Source organism: Lampetra planeri, chromosome 21 (genome assembly GCF_965212315.1).
Source record: "Lampetra planeri chromosome 21, kcLamPlan1.2.h2, whole genome shotgun sequence".
Lineage (NCBI taxonomy): Eukaryota > Metazoa > Chordata > Hyperoartia > Petromyzontiformes > Petromyzontidae > Lampetra > Lampetra planeri.
Genome location: NC_136127.1, coordinates 11,844,874 through 11,858,980, shown reverse-complemented (window position 1 = coordinate 11,858,980; position 14,107 = coordinate 11,844,874).

Here is a 14,107-nt window from a genome sequence, read left to right as displayed (position 1 = left end):
CTGAGGGTTGCGGTGAGGGTAGTCGAGATGGTTTGTGGTGGGGGGGGGAGCAGATATGGGTGCAGCACAACAGCCGCGGGGAGGGTTATGGGAGTCGGGGTGATGTAATGTTCACTGATGTGAAAATGAGCTTCCAAGGCTGCGGGGCTACTCCGCTGAGCAAAAGGCAACAGGCTGGTGCAGGTGTGGCCCAGCACTCGTGCTGCGTGAGATTTATAAGCAAAAGTTCCAAGCAGTGAGCCATGGTGATCACGACGCTGCTTTGTTTATAGGGATGATGGTGGTGGTGGAGGTGGTGGTGGAGGTTGGTGGAGGTTGATGGTTCAGTGGCGGCTCGCCATTAGGGGGCCGGTGGAACCGGGCGCCACTCGAGGAAGACTACAAAAACAACACAACAACAACAGTACAACAACACGACAACACGACAACAGTACAACAACAACACAACTACGGCAAGACAACACCAACACAACAAAAATACAACAACACAACCTTTACATGTATCTACGGGACCTGTATTGCCAGTATCAAAATGGTGAAATGAGAAGAATTGGCTTTTACCCCTTCATGGCCAATACCGCAGGAGGCGTTCAGATGTTCAAACACCAATAGACACCTATAGCGAGGCACCGAGTCTGCATGAACCACGCACGTACGTGTGGCGACACATTAAAACAAGCGTGCTCTGATAATATGGGCATTGTGTTTGAAACTGATTGGCCTACTACAGCAGAGACCAGCCTCCTCCATTGCCTTGTCCCACCGCCAGTGTTAGACCAGAGAAGGCGAACAGGCGAACAGGCGAACTGTACTAAGGCGATGCACGTATCAAAGCAGCGACAACAACACATGAAGATTCAACAAGGACAACAATAATGATGATGGTAGCTTCGGGTTGAGCAGTGAAACCTACGGGACTTTATTCATGCCAAAATCAAAATGATTAAACAAGAATAATCATCTTTACCCTCTCCGACTGCCCTGGTTGTAATTGTGGGCACGCTGAACTTTCAGGGGCAGTTAGATTCGATCTTCGGGCGCGGCACTTGAAACAATGGTGCCAGTTTCTTAAATCAGCCCCCCCCCACCCACCACCGCTAAGCTCAGCCCCGCCCCTTGGTAGCAGTAGGGGTGGATTCACCACAGCAGATCTGGCAGGTGGGGTAAAGTGTGGGTACCCCCACCTCTTCCAAGACGTCTGGTTTAGCAAGGTTGGCTACGTACGGTGCGACAGAAGTTCAGCGTAGACACATTATCAGCCACCGTACGTGATACTGGCCGGATGAAGACCTATCCGTGCCGTGATCATCTCTCACGCTCCTGCGACACAACAACAAGTTCAGCATACATACATACATGGTCAGCGTGAAAGAGTAGACCAAATACCCTCTATAGTAGTAGAGGCCCTTCTGGCAGCAGTGGTGCGAGCAAGAAATTGCAGGGCTGCACCTTTATCCTTTACAACCCCCACGTACTGCCACCTCCCCCCACCGATTCCTCACCCCCCTACCCCCACCCCCCCCCCCGAGAGAATCTGTACCCAACCAACAATCCACTTGCCCACCAGCCGCCACTGATGATGATTGTGATGGAGTTGATTTACCCCGGAACGCCTCGACTGAGTCTCAAAACTAGTTCTCAAGAGGGTCCCTGCGACAATGGGACATTTCTTTTGTAAGTTAATCGCGTTTGGTTTGTGTGTGTGTGTGTTGGGGTGGGGGGAGTGGGACCGCGGGAGAAACCCCACCACGCGTACGAGGAGGGTGACACTCGGACAGCTGAACAGGCGAGTTCACGAAACCCACTTTGCTGCGCTGCGCGTTTTCATGGCCACCTCGCAGCTCAGCGGGTTTGGAAATCTCACCGATCTTTTCGTGATCCACCGACCCTTAGGCTCCAAAGTGCTTAGATCGCCGATGCGAATCGCTGCCACGCAAAGCCTCAATGAGTCTCAATACCCGTTAGTGTAGAGCAGTGCTTTTTAAGCTTGACTGCAGCCTTGTATCCCTTTGGTGCTCAATCATTAAAAAATGTGTAAAGTTGATAAACGCATCGGGGGTTGATGAAACAAAGTCAGTTGTTCCTACGTGCCCGCGCTTAATTTGTGTTTTCGATTATTTACCTTTAAAAAAACAAAAATCTGGCCGTGTCTCGCATCCCCCAGAAAGGGCATCTCCAGTGGGTGCGAGATGCGTGCACCCCAGGTTGAGAAGAATAAGAACCACTCACTGGTTTAGAGGGAGTGCCCTCGCCAACAACATTTGGTAACACAGCAGCACTTCTTTTTTTAAACAAGTCTGACTCTGCTGATGAGACCGAGAAGGTTGAAACCGCTCCAGAGATTGTTTAAACAAATTGCCGCTGGATGATATTGGTCTGTGAAGCCAATAGGCCGATGGACTACAACGAGTTTTTTTAATTGTATAAGTGCAGACAGTACGGGGCGTTGCTTCTGTCTACTTTCCCCTTCGCAGGAGGGTCCTGCTATTGATGTTTGGCTGCTTCCTTTATTGAGTGTGGGTTTTTTCGTGATGTTAATAAAAGTGTAAGGGCAGCACCTGTGACTATCAGTCGTCCCCCAGCGCGCAACTGGTATCGTCCACCCTCACCGTGCACCTGCGTTGCGTCACGCGGTTTGGACTATTCCAATGCGATGATGGGGGGAGTGGAGGGGCGGAGTGTGTTAACCTCTCCTCCCTGACCATCCCGTGAGCATCAGAACATCAAACAACATAGCACCATTTAAGCCGACACCAATTGCTATAATATAATGGACGAACGTGCCCCCCGCCACGATAACGTGGAATGTCCATCATTTTGCTCAGGGCCACCAGCAGAGATGATGAGCACCGTGATAATCTTAAGAGATGTACATTTCTGGCCGACTTCGACTCAGACCGTCATCCTCTGGGGCTCGATGAATCCATTACGGCTTTGTACGAGAAGTCATAACCCGTTTCATCCAGCGCGGTCGCGACACGTGGCCTTCATCCAGCAGTGTCGCGTGACCACAGCGGTCGGGGTGCGGAACGCGTCCCAGACGACGACGCAGGTGGCGATGATGATGATGACGATGCTGGCGATGATGATGACGATGGTGATGAGATCGACTCGTGCGCAAGTGCTGCGTGCATTCGTGTGAGGGATAGGTGTCGGCTTTGGCATCCGGCAGTGGATAGACCATAGCTGATGACGATGTCGATGTCTCGTATGTGCAACGAAGGCTCGGCTTTGCTTGGCTGTCTGTAAGATAAGCAGCGGCGCGCTGTCATGTCCAACCACGGCCCCTCCCTGCAGCTCGCGTACGGTTTGCATGGGGTCGCGTGACCCCCTCCGACCCCTATAATCGTCCCGTCTTCCCCTAATCCCGCAGCGCCTCGAGAACTGCCCTCGAGCACCGCCCCTTCGCCTTGACTCGAGTTGGCTGATGTGTTTGTGTACCCGCGGTTTCAAGCGGGGGTTTGACTCGTCCGCGTCACGCCTCATTTGCAGCATGCATGCCGAGTCAGCAGATGTGGCACCTCGAGGTGACGCGTGGCTTTAGATGACGTAGAGCGTGGTGCTGCTTGCCCCCCTCCTGCCCCTCCCCTCCTCCTCCCTTCACCCCCCGCATCTTGACTACCCCTCCCCCATGCTCCTTAATCCCCCACCACCCCGCTGCCTCACCCCCCACTCCTGGTATCGTTCCTCCCCCTCTTCCCGACATCTACGATTTACCCCCCCCACTCTCTCTCTCCGCATCTTGACTTCTGCCTCTCCCCTTCACCCCCCCAGCCCCCCACGCATCTCGGCTCCCCCCACCCTCCCCTCTCCCTCCGCGCGTTCCCCCTCTCGCGTTTTAATTCTGGGATCCGCGGTGGCTAGGAGATGTTAACTCCCTCGCCCGGTATGCAGGAGGTCGTGGGTTCGATGCTAACCACGACGTCTGTGTATTTCAGGGTCCTCCGGTTTTTTCCTCCACATGTTGAAGCAACATCACGCGTTGAGAGTATTTGGTTGCGATAAATGTCCACGTGCTCAGTCACTTCGCTGAGCCACGATTTGTGGCCACGTCGCTTCTGAAAAAGAGCTACACAGCTCAGTGAGCCTTATCTGGTATTCTTTTAAATACTTCTCTCCCCCCACTCACTTGTCCTCGACCTCCTCCCCCCACCTCCCGCGCCCCAGGCATGTAACGATTTGTCTATTTAATCTATTATCAGAGATTTATGCAAATTGCACAATGCAATACAATCCGGATTGACCCAGCGCCTGCACCGCAAACTGCGTGAAAATTGATGGCGCATTTGGGCTAAAGGAGCGATCGCGGCTGATAATACGAACGAGACAAAAAAACACTCAAACACACATCGAGAATTTAATCGAATCTCCGCCGGCAAGTCGCGATAATCGAATCGCGATGAACCCAATTTGCGGTCCGTTCATCGCGAGGAGTGAGCCTCGCGGTGTCGGCTCTGTGTGGATCGTCGCACGCCCTGACGCTCGGTGCTCCAGACCGCCGCGGTGTCGTGTCAACTTGTCTACACGATTAATGAATGGACGTGTTTATTAATTAACTAATTATCTCTTGACGACTGTCGCGCAACGAAATCCCAATAAACACGTGTTCACGCGACCCCTCTGCGACTCGACTCTTTCCTGCGGGGTCACGTGGTGGGCCCAGGTGTGTGGTGGGGGGTGGGGGGCGGGTTCATGCAGGTGAACCCCGCCCCTACCCACCCCGCGGAGGCAGCCCCGCCCCTCGCCCACTCCATTCCACCTCCCATCAGCCTAATTGGCGAGCTCATTAAGGATGCGGAAATCGCAGGTGGGGATGGACGGGGAACCCCAGAGACGTAGGCACGGAGACGACGGGAAACAGGCACAGTGGGGGTCACGGAGAGACGGGGAGAGAGACGCACACAGATACACAGAATCAGGGAGAGACGGGGAGAGAGACGCACGCAGAGACACAGAATCACGGAGAGACGGGGGGTGAGACGCACACAGAGACAGAATCACGGAGAGACGGGGATAGAGACACACACAGAGACAGAATCACGGAGAGACGGGGAGAGAGACGCACGCAGAGAGACAGAATCACGGAGAGACGGGGGGAGAGACGCACACAGAGACAGAATCACGGAGAGACGGGGAGAGAGACGCACACAGAGACACATAATCACGGAGAGACGGGGAGAGAGACGCAGACAGAGACAGAATTACGGAGATACGGGGACAGAGACACACACAGAGACACAGAATCACGGAGAGACGGGGACAGAGACGCACACAGAGAGACAGAATCACGGAGATACGGGGATAGAGACGCACGCAGAGACAGAATCACGGAGAGACGGGGGGAGAAACGCACGCAGAGACACAGAATCACGGAGAGACGGGGAGAGAGACACACGCAGAGACACAGAATCACGGAGAGACGGGGAGAGAGACGCACGCAGAGACACAGAATCACGGAGAGACGGGGGAAGAGACACACACAGAGACACAGAATCACGGAGAGACGGGGAGAGAGATGCACACAGAGACACAGAATCACGGAGAGACGGGGAGAGAGACGCAGACAGAGACACAGAATCACGGAGAGACGGGGGGAGAGACGCACGCAGAGACACATAATCACAGAGAGACGGGGAGAGAGACGCAGACAGAAACACAGAATCACAGAGAGACGGGGAGAAAGACTCACGCAGAGACACAGAATCAGGGAGAGACGGGGAGAGAGACGCAGACAGAGACACAGAATCACGGAGAGACGGGGGGAGATACGCACACAGAGACACAGAATCATGGAGAGACGGGGGGAGAGACGCACGCAGAGACACAGAATCACGGAGAGACGGGGGAGAGAGACGCACACAAAGACACAGAATCCAGACTGAGACGCAGAGAGAAGGAGGGGGGGGGCGGCCATAGTCAATGAGAGATCCAGAGAATCGCGGAGAGATTCACGGAGAGACAGAGAACGGCAGAGACACGGGGACAGAGAGCGCGACACGGAGATAGGGAGAGAGACACGGAGTCTCGGAGACAGACACACCCACACAAGCGGCACGGGGAGGGATATCGCAAGAGTATGTTTAGAGAGACAGACGAGAGAGAGAGACACCATTAGCAAAAGACACAAACACACAGAGAGCGCAGATCTTTTGGAGGGAGTCCTGGAGAGTCCTAGAGAATCGAGAAGGGGGGGTGGGGGGGCTGCATACGTGTCACACACGTGTGTGGACATGCCACGAATCCACACACGTGTGTGGACATGCCACGAATCCACACACGTGTGTGGACATGCCACGTGTTGCTGACACAGGTGACGTTCCTACAGCCTTGACACTCACCCACGTGAGCATACGCATTGTGCGAGTGTGTCTGTGTGTGGTATTGGACACCCACCACCCCGTGTGCCGTGGCGGCCTTCATAGCTGCTCGCTAGTATCACTCGTTCCATTATTAACCGGTCCGAGGCCTTCCTCAGGTCGACTCAGCCTGCGGTGCGTAAACACCACCGATTGGGAGACAAAGGTGGCCGGGCGTGGTGCTAGCCGAACCACCCCCTAGTGCTCTGGCCTTCATAGCTGCTCGTTAGCAGCACTTGCGCTTGGGAAGGCTGTACAATGTGCATGCTACCTGTCCGCGCGTGCGTGTGTGTGTGTGGTGTCCGCGCGTGCGTCTGTGTGTCTGCATTGTCGTCTCGCTGTGTGCATGCATGCGGAGTGGCTGGAGGTGGACACGGCTTGGTGGAGTCCACCCCTCCCGAGTCGTCGCAGCGATGAACCCCGCCGCTGGCCTGAGCGCCTGCACGTCAGAGTGCCGCTGCTGCTCTGCGTGCACGTCAGCCATGCGAAGCGAAAGAAGAATATTCGTGCGTGGGCTGAGAGTGATGTCGCCGGCTCGACTCCGCGGCGGAGAGGTCAGTGGGGGAGATATGGAGAGGAGGAGGGAGGAGGACGAAGATGCGATGATGTGGCGCAGATGGGAGGAAGAGGAGCTGTGAAGAGGTGCGCATGAAATGATAGGAAGGAGTTCTGTGGTGATGAGGAAGTGTAAATGGAGACGAGTTGGAGATGAGCAGAGATGGTGTGAAAGATGCGAGGAGGAGATGATATGGGGCGATGGAGTTGGAAGGAGACGCGGAGGTGGAGATGAGAGGAGATGGAGGACAAGGCAGGCGGTGGAGGAGATCAGACGCCAAGGACGTGAGATGAGACGGAGTGGAGGATGACGTCTTGCAGAGGACGTGGGATAGAGGGCAGGAGATGAGGTGAATATAAATAGATGAAGTGGAGGGAGGAGATGAGGTGAGTTTCGGCGGAGGAGATGGAATCAATGAGAAGAGATGGCGTGGAGGAGATGTGTTGAGGAGGTGGAGACGAGGTGGAAGAGGTGAGAGTCATGGCCTAGGGACTTCGCCTTCAAAAATAACCCGGTAGTTGGCAGCGTGGGCACGCGCCCGGCATTCTCTCCCCGCTCCAATTCCACAAGGCAAGCTGTGGTGAGCGGAGAGGTGAGAGGTGCAGGGTGTGGTGAGTTTAGAGGTGAGAGGGTGAGGCTACGGAGAGTGTGGAGGGAGGGGCAGCCCGATAAGTCATCTAAGAACAAGCTCAGGGTCCATAAAGCTCAAGGGGTCCCAGATTCCGGACAAAACAATCATACAGCCACCGAATATTAACTTAAATTAAAATCCTAATAGATATATCAAGCTAAGCATCGTACAATTCCAATTAAACTAGGTTCCAAAGCCAAGCGAGCCGATGTTGATGACCGTAACAATGTCGATTTGACACTTTATTTGGCTAGATTCCAACTCTGAGAAGTATAAATATCGGTTTGATTGTCATGCGACGGGCATTACTCTCTTTAGCAGAGCAGGTGCTGCCCCCTCCCATCCCACCCCACCCTTGTGTCGACCAGCAGTGGTCATCATCATCAGCAGCAGCAGCCACGCTCAATCCACTGCTGGATCAAAGCCACCGCCAAATCCTCGTCACCTCTCGTCGTCCTACAATGTAGCAATCCAATTATCTGCCACCGTGCGCACGAGACGATGTCATTCGCCACATGTCCACGGTGGATGTTCACTTAAACTATTCTCAGTAGCAGTTCCGGCATATCCATTTCCGTGGGACGTTCTCCAACACACACGCAGTTGGAGAGGGTTGCGCTCCTCTCTAGGAAGGACCTGGATGGAGTCTTCACCTCTGCGCTGCGCTGCGTGGCTGTTCCCGTCGTGTTTTGGTCGGCGCGATGTCCGACGTTTTACCCCACGTGCTGGGAGCTACCTTCACGGAACTCCTCACGTGCAGATGCTCAAGAAGCTCCGAGCACGTGAAGCGAAACGTCGGACACCACGCTGAACGCCACCACACGCCGCACAATCGGAGATACCAAACGGGGAGCTACGCAGCGCAAACGAGAAAACCCAAACTCAGTTAAATCCTTTATATTATTACGTGGCACCGAAAGCACGGTACAATTTCAACGATAAACACACGGTCCGAAGTTCAGAATCTGTATTCACACTGGAGGAATCCGATGAGCTATAAAACTTTTTTCACAGATGTCCTATAGGACAAGAAGACAAAAACACGATATGAGTGCAGTGTATAAGAAGGTTAAGCAAGTAACACGAAAATTGAAAAATAAAACCAAACTATTTATATTTTACCAGTTGAAGCCCACTGAGATATTAGCTCCTTTTTGTCCGAAGCGACCTGTCCACAAATGATAGCTCGGTAAAACAAGAACAAACATCACCGAAAGAACCAAAGAGTATTGATTCCTGCAGTCACGAAAGCTTCAAATCAAGAAAGAACAAAAAACTCGAATACTCCAAGAGCCGCAATGCCACCATGGTGGTGAATACGAGAAGGTGGTCCTTAACAAGTGACGTCAGGAAGCAGTCCATCAAAAGAGCCGTCCGCATGCGGCTCCGGGAGCCGCCGCAGGTTTTGCCGACGTCTGCTGAGTCAGAGCGAGATGCGTGTGTCCCCCGCCACTCCTCGGAGAGCCTTGAGCGCGGCGGTGGGCCAGGAGCAGAGCTGGATTAAGATTGTGTAGGCCCCTGGGCTACAGATACTGTGAGGCCCCCAGTAATAATTTCAAAAGGAAAACAAAGTTAAAGAAAAATGAACTGTATTTTTACAAGGCTAACAACAAATAAAACTCAGCATTCACAAATTACATAACTTTTCACTTCATCTCTGGACAAAGTTAAAGAAAAAGAAAATTTATTTTTAAAAGGCTAACAACAAATAAAATTCAGCTTTCACAAATTAAATAACTTTTCACTTAATCTCTGGATGCCCTCCAGCTGGCGAAGGCCCTCTGGGCTGAAGCCCCTGAAGCCCCCATGCCTTAATCCGGCCCCAGTAGAGGCCCCGGGGTCTATGAATAGCGGCGGTGGCCATCAGCGACCATCGCGCGCGCCCGGCCAGTCACCTGGCACGAGGTTTGTTCGCCCTGGCCAAGGATCGCGTCTCGTTGGTTTTATCGTTCCATCTCCGCAATGGATGTCCTCTCGAGCGTGCTCCCCTCTTTGTCTGCCACTCCAACGCTCGTCTCGCCCACCGGCCATCAGTCCTGCCCAAGCCCACTTACTTTTCTCACAGGCAGGAGGATCTCTCTCTAACCTGAGCATGCTTTCTCGCCGAGGGCGCCACGATGGCGAGATGTGAACTACCTCGCTTGGTACGCAGAATGTCGTGGGTGCGATCCCGACCCTAACATCCATGTATCTGGAGTTTGCGTGTCTCTCTCCCCGTGGCCGCGTGGAGTTGTCTCCGGGTCCTCCGGTTTTCCCCTCCACATTTTAGAATCAACGTCACGCGTTTAGAGTATTTGGCTGCTATACATTTACACACGATACACCACTTCGTTGAGCTATCATTTGTGGCCAGGTGGCTTCTGAAAAAGAGAGACAGAGCTCAGTGGGCCCTTAGCCTGGTAAAATAAAAAATATATAATGTTTCATGTGTGCATCTGTTTGTCTCGCAATGCACATCTAAGCACGCATACCTCCATGTTGCTGTGTGCACTCTTGTATTTTTTTGTTCCGTCACTTTTGCCAATGTCCACGTTTCCGATCCACGTAATAGCATATCTGCCTCTTCTCTCGGTGCACGCTTCAACACCAGGAATTCGCAGCGACCGATCGCCCTCCGTGCCCAATGTCGTGACTCTACACACGCAGCACTGCCCACGCGGACAAAAACGCAGCGCCGTGCCCATGCCTCTGAGGCTGCGGTGGACGCGAGCCGGAGATTCAAGCGGAGCTCTGCCAGGATCTTTTTTTTATCCTCCCAGCAGTGGGGTCACGGGCCATTCCCTGCCACAGCCAAATGTGCCAGAGCACGTGGCAGCGTCTGCCGCCACTGAAAGCCCAACTTTAGCTCAAGGTTAAGGTTTACGATGAGTCACGTTCAAACGCGTGTTGCGCGGTCGTCCGATATGGCCTTAGCGCAGCCAGCCACCGTCATAGCCTCCAAGAGGCGGCGTAAATTGATATTGGTTCAGATGAATACTTGCTCCCTATGCGGAATGAACATTCAGTGAATGTTTGTCAAGATCAAGATGTCACTCACATGTTCAAAGCTATTGATGCCACCGCACCTCGCCAACGCTTGCTACCCTCTGCCAGGACGGAAGGAAGGAAGCGTCGTTTGTGCCCCCATGTAAATTAAGATTTGTTCCCACCAGCGCACATTTTATTGTTAAGGTTCGTTAGGTTTGGTTATGGTAAAGTCTTTATGATAGTTAGGGTTAGTTACTGCCCAGAAATGGTAAATAAAAATCAAAGTTACGACCAAAAAGATAGTGGGATAAAATATAACTATGGTAGAGGTTAAAATTCACTTCGAGAGCATAGGCAGAATAGAAGAGGAAGGTGGAGGTGTTTATCATGAAGTTAAACAGGGAGAGGCGCTCTGCAGTGGAGATTACCAGTGGATGGAACTTTAAAACAATGGAAGCAGCTGGGGAAAGGAGCGACCTCCCACGAGCAAAACTCGACTTGGGGTTCCAATGGAAGGCCTTGGTAGCTGGAGTGCGTAGGGGGGAGTAGATTGAGATGAAAGGAGAGAGGTCGGAGAGTGCGTGGAGGGGAGTAGAGTGAGATGAGAGGGGAGAGGCAGGAGAGTGCGTGGAGGGGAGTAGAGTGATGGAGCGAGTCGAGAGATGTGAAATTTTGCGCCACGTGGTCTTGTTTATGGGTGAGGTTGAGAAGCAATAATGCGTGCCACTTGAAGCGCTGATGCCCCATTTATGAATGTAATTGTTGTGGAAATATATCAGCAACTATAATTACAGCCCAGAGTATTGCCACATGTGACTCGTGGGGTTATATGTTGTGTATCTGCGATATAAACACATTCTCCGTATATAAAGACACATCCGCTAGACACCTTTATTATGATGATGATTCATTATCATCGTCTGCTCATCTTGCCGACCCAGGCGACAGCCGCTTCATCAGTAGCGTGGACGGAGGTCTCTGGGTCTACCGTCGATTACTGGTGGGGAGGCATTCGTGGGCAATTTGCGATGACTGGGTCTTTCGCTGACCACATCAAGAGTATGGATGTTGGTCACGCTTGCCGCGGGGTGGCCGGTATGGGACCTGCTTCGCGAGTCCCGTAACGAGCGTGGCAGGTCAAAGCCAGGAAGGCGGTGGGGTCGGCGATGAGGCAGTGGACCGAATGTCCTGGGTGAATCATCGAGAGCTCGGAGAGGTTACTTATCTCCCTGGCCTCTCTGTGTGCTGTCAAGAAGGGCCATTGCCCGAAACATCACCTCTTACATAATTTAAGGCAGCGTTCTTGAGGAATGTGTTGAATTGCTTTGCGATGTGTGCTTGTGCGTCACTGCCAACGTAGCTTAGCCCAAATAATTGTTGTGACACAATGATCAAAAACATGGACATTGATGAATCAGTTGGAACAAAAACTCACGAGTGCACTAAGAAGTATAGATAAATGCTCGATTGGATTGACAAATTAAAAAAAGGAACACTGATTAGAAAACGTACACATGGCAAAATATCGATTGGGCCGTCTGTGTGAAGATGTATGTGCTGATGGCGTGTTGACTGCGTGTCTGCTGATTTTGTGTGTGTGTGTGCGCGCATTAGTCATAAGCTCTTCACGTTCTGCAAGTGCATCTGATCCACACTCTGGTGACCTCTTCAGCGTCCAATTCCTCTGCTGCAGTTGCAGCAGCAGCAGCAACGTCAGTCACTCCATCAGAGCCTCCCACGGCCGTGCAAGAATTGGAGGCACCATTTCCCCCGTGTGCCCGGTTGTTTGCGCGAATGCAATTGGCGTGCGTGGTGAAAGTGAGACGGTGCATGGTGCGTGCGAGCCTCGTTTAGAAACGTAGTCACACTATACGGTGCTGTTGCTGCTGCTGCCAAGGGGGTGCAGATCACCATGGTGAACCCGGACCCTCCCCCATGGCCAGCCCATACATCCATTGGTGGTGCCGGCCCACTGGGTGCCCGAAGCAGAACTTATTTTTGGGTGCGTCGCCTGACAACAAACATTTTAGAACGGACAAGCGGCGTAACTTGGTTATACAGCATCACAGTTGTGTGAAATAATTACGGTGATATTCTACAAATGTTTTTTTTAAGGATTTTGGTTATAGATGATGTTTGGTGCACTGTGGACGTTTGACTGCTTTTCATATGAATCTGAAATGTCTGAAAATTTAGCCGAGATCTGAAATATTGGGTGATGGGTAAACATTTTTTTTTATTGAGTCTGAAATCGTGGCGTCACCGTGAGGCCAATCTCATGGCATAACCATTCCCATCAAGAGCACGTGGCACGTGGCACCGGGTCCTGACTTTGTGTAAGCACAACCGCGTTTGACATGAGCACGTCGTGTAAACGATCCGAAACTCTGAACAAGATCCAACATTTTCCTTAGAGATCTGAAATACGATGTATTTATTAAATCGGAAACTCATCCCAACGGTGCAGCCATAAATTAATACGAGGCCCCTGGAACAACTTAGGCTTTTTTGCCTCCTTTGCTTCAGCCGGGTGCCACCAATGCCCAAATCCAATGACGGACTGTGAACTAAAAAATCGGCCCAGGCATTTGTAAACACAGCGGCCTAAATTGCCACGCGATCCTCATTGGCCCATTTGGGCTGATCCAAAAAAACAAATGGCCCGGTGAGGAAGAATCTTTTGGCGGCCGAATATATGGGGACTTTAATCCCAACTGAGAGCGTAAATAAGCAATGAGGCGTACGCGTGAAAGGTAATAAAACATTTCAATTACAACATTTATTTACTCTGATCTCATTTGCAATTTCCCCGCACAGACCGGCCCACCGGCCCTCGGAATGGACGGGCCCAGTGAGCACTTGCCCGGGCTGCTGCCCGAATGGCCAGTCGTCCAGGCCTGCCCACATCCCTCTCGCCCGTCCGCCATCCAGCCGGTTGTGTTGGCTCGTGAAGTTACGATGCCGGACGCGGGATGATGGGGCGAAGGTGCCACCGTGTTACAGACCAATGGGTTGCGGCGCGGTGCAACGTGGGAGCATGGCGCAGTGAACGAAATGGACCCCCCCCCCCCTGTCCAATTTCGTGTTCATTTACGAAATTATTCACGAAAATATTCAAGGATGACCGACCGAGTGAATGAAAATTGTCAAGCATGAAATATTGCTTTTGAATTTTGGACAAACTTAAAACGGTCCCAAGACTCTGTAGAGAACGAGCAATCAACGTCTCTCTGCCACTCGTTGTTAATCATGGTTTTGTATAAAATGTGAATTATAAGCGTGACATCCCAGCAGCAGCGTTTAAACCTGCTACAAGGTGGCCGACCTCCTCCTGCCTTATTCTAACTCCTGCGGAGGGCTTGACGCCTCGTCCCCACTGATGTCCCCTCCCATGTGTGCAGATACTACTGACTCTGTTGTATGTAGGGTGTGTAGGCATGTAGATACTACTGACTCTATTGTATGTAGGGTGTGTAGGCATGTAGATACTACTGACTCTGTTGTATGTAGGGTGTGTAGGCATGTAGATACTACTGACTCTATTGTATGTAGGAATATATGCCTACAAAATAAAAATATGTGGGGGCGGGGGGAGTG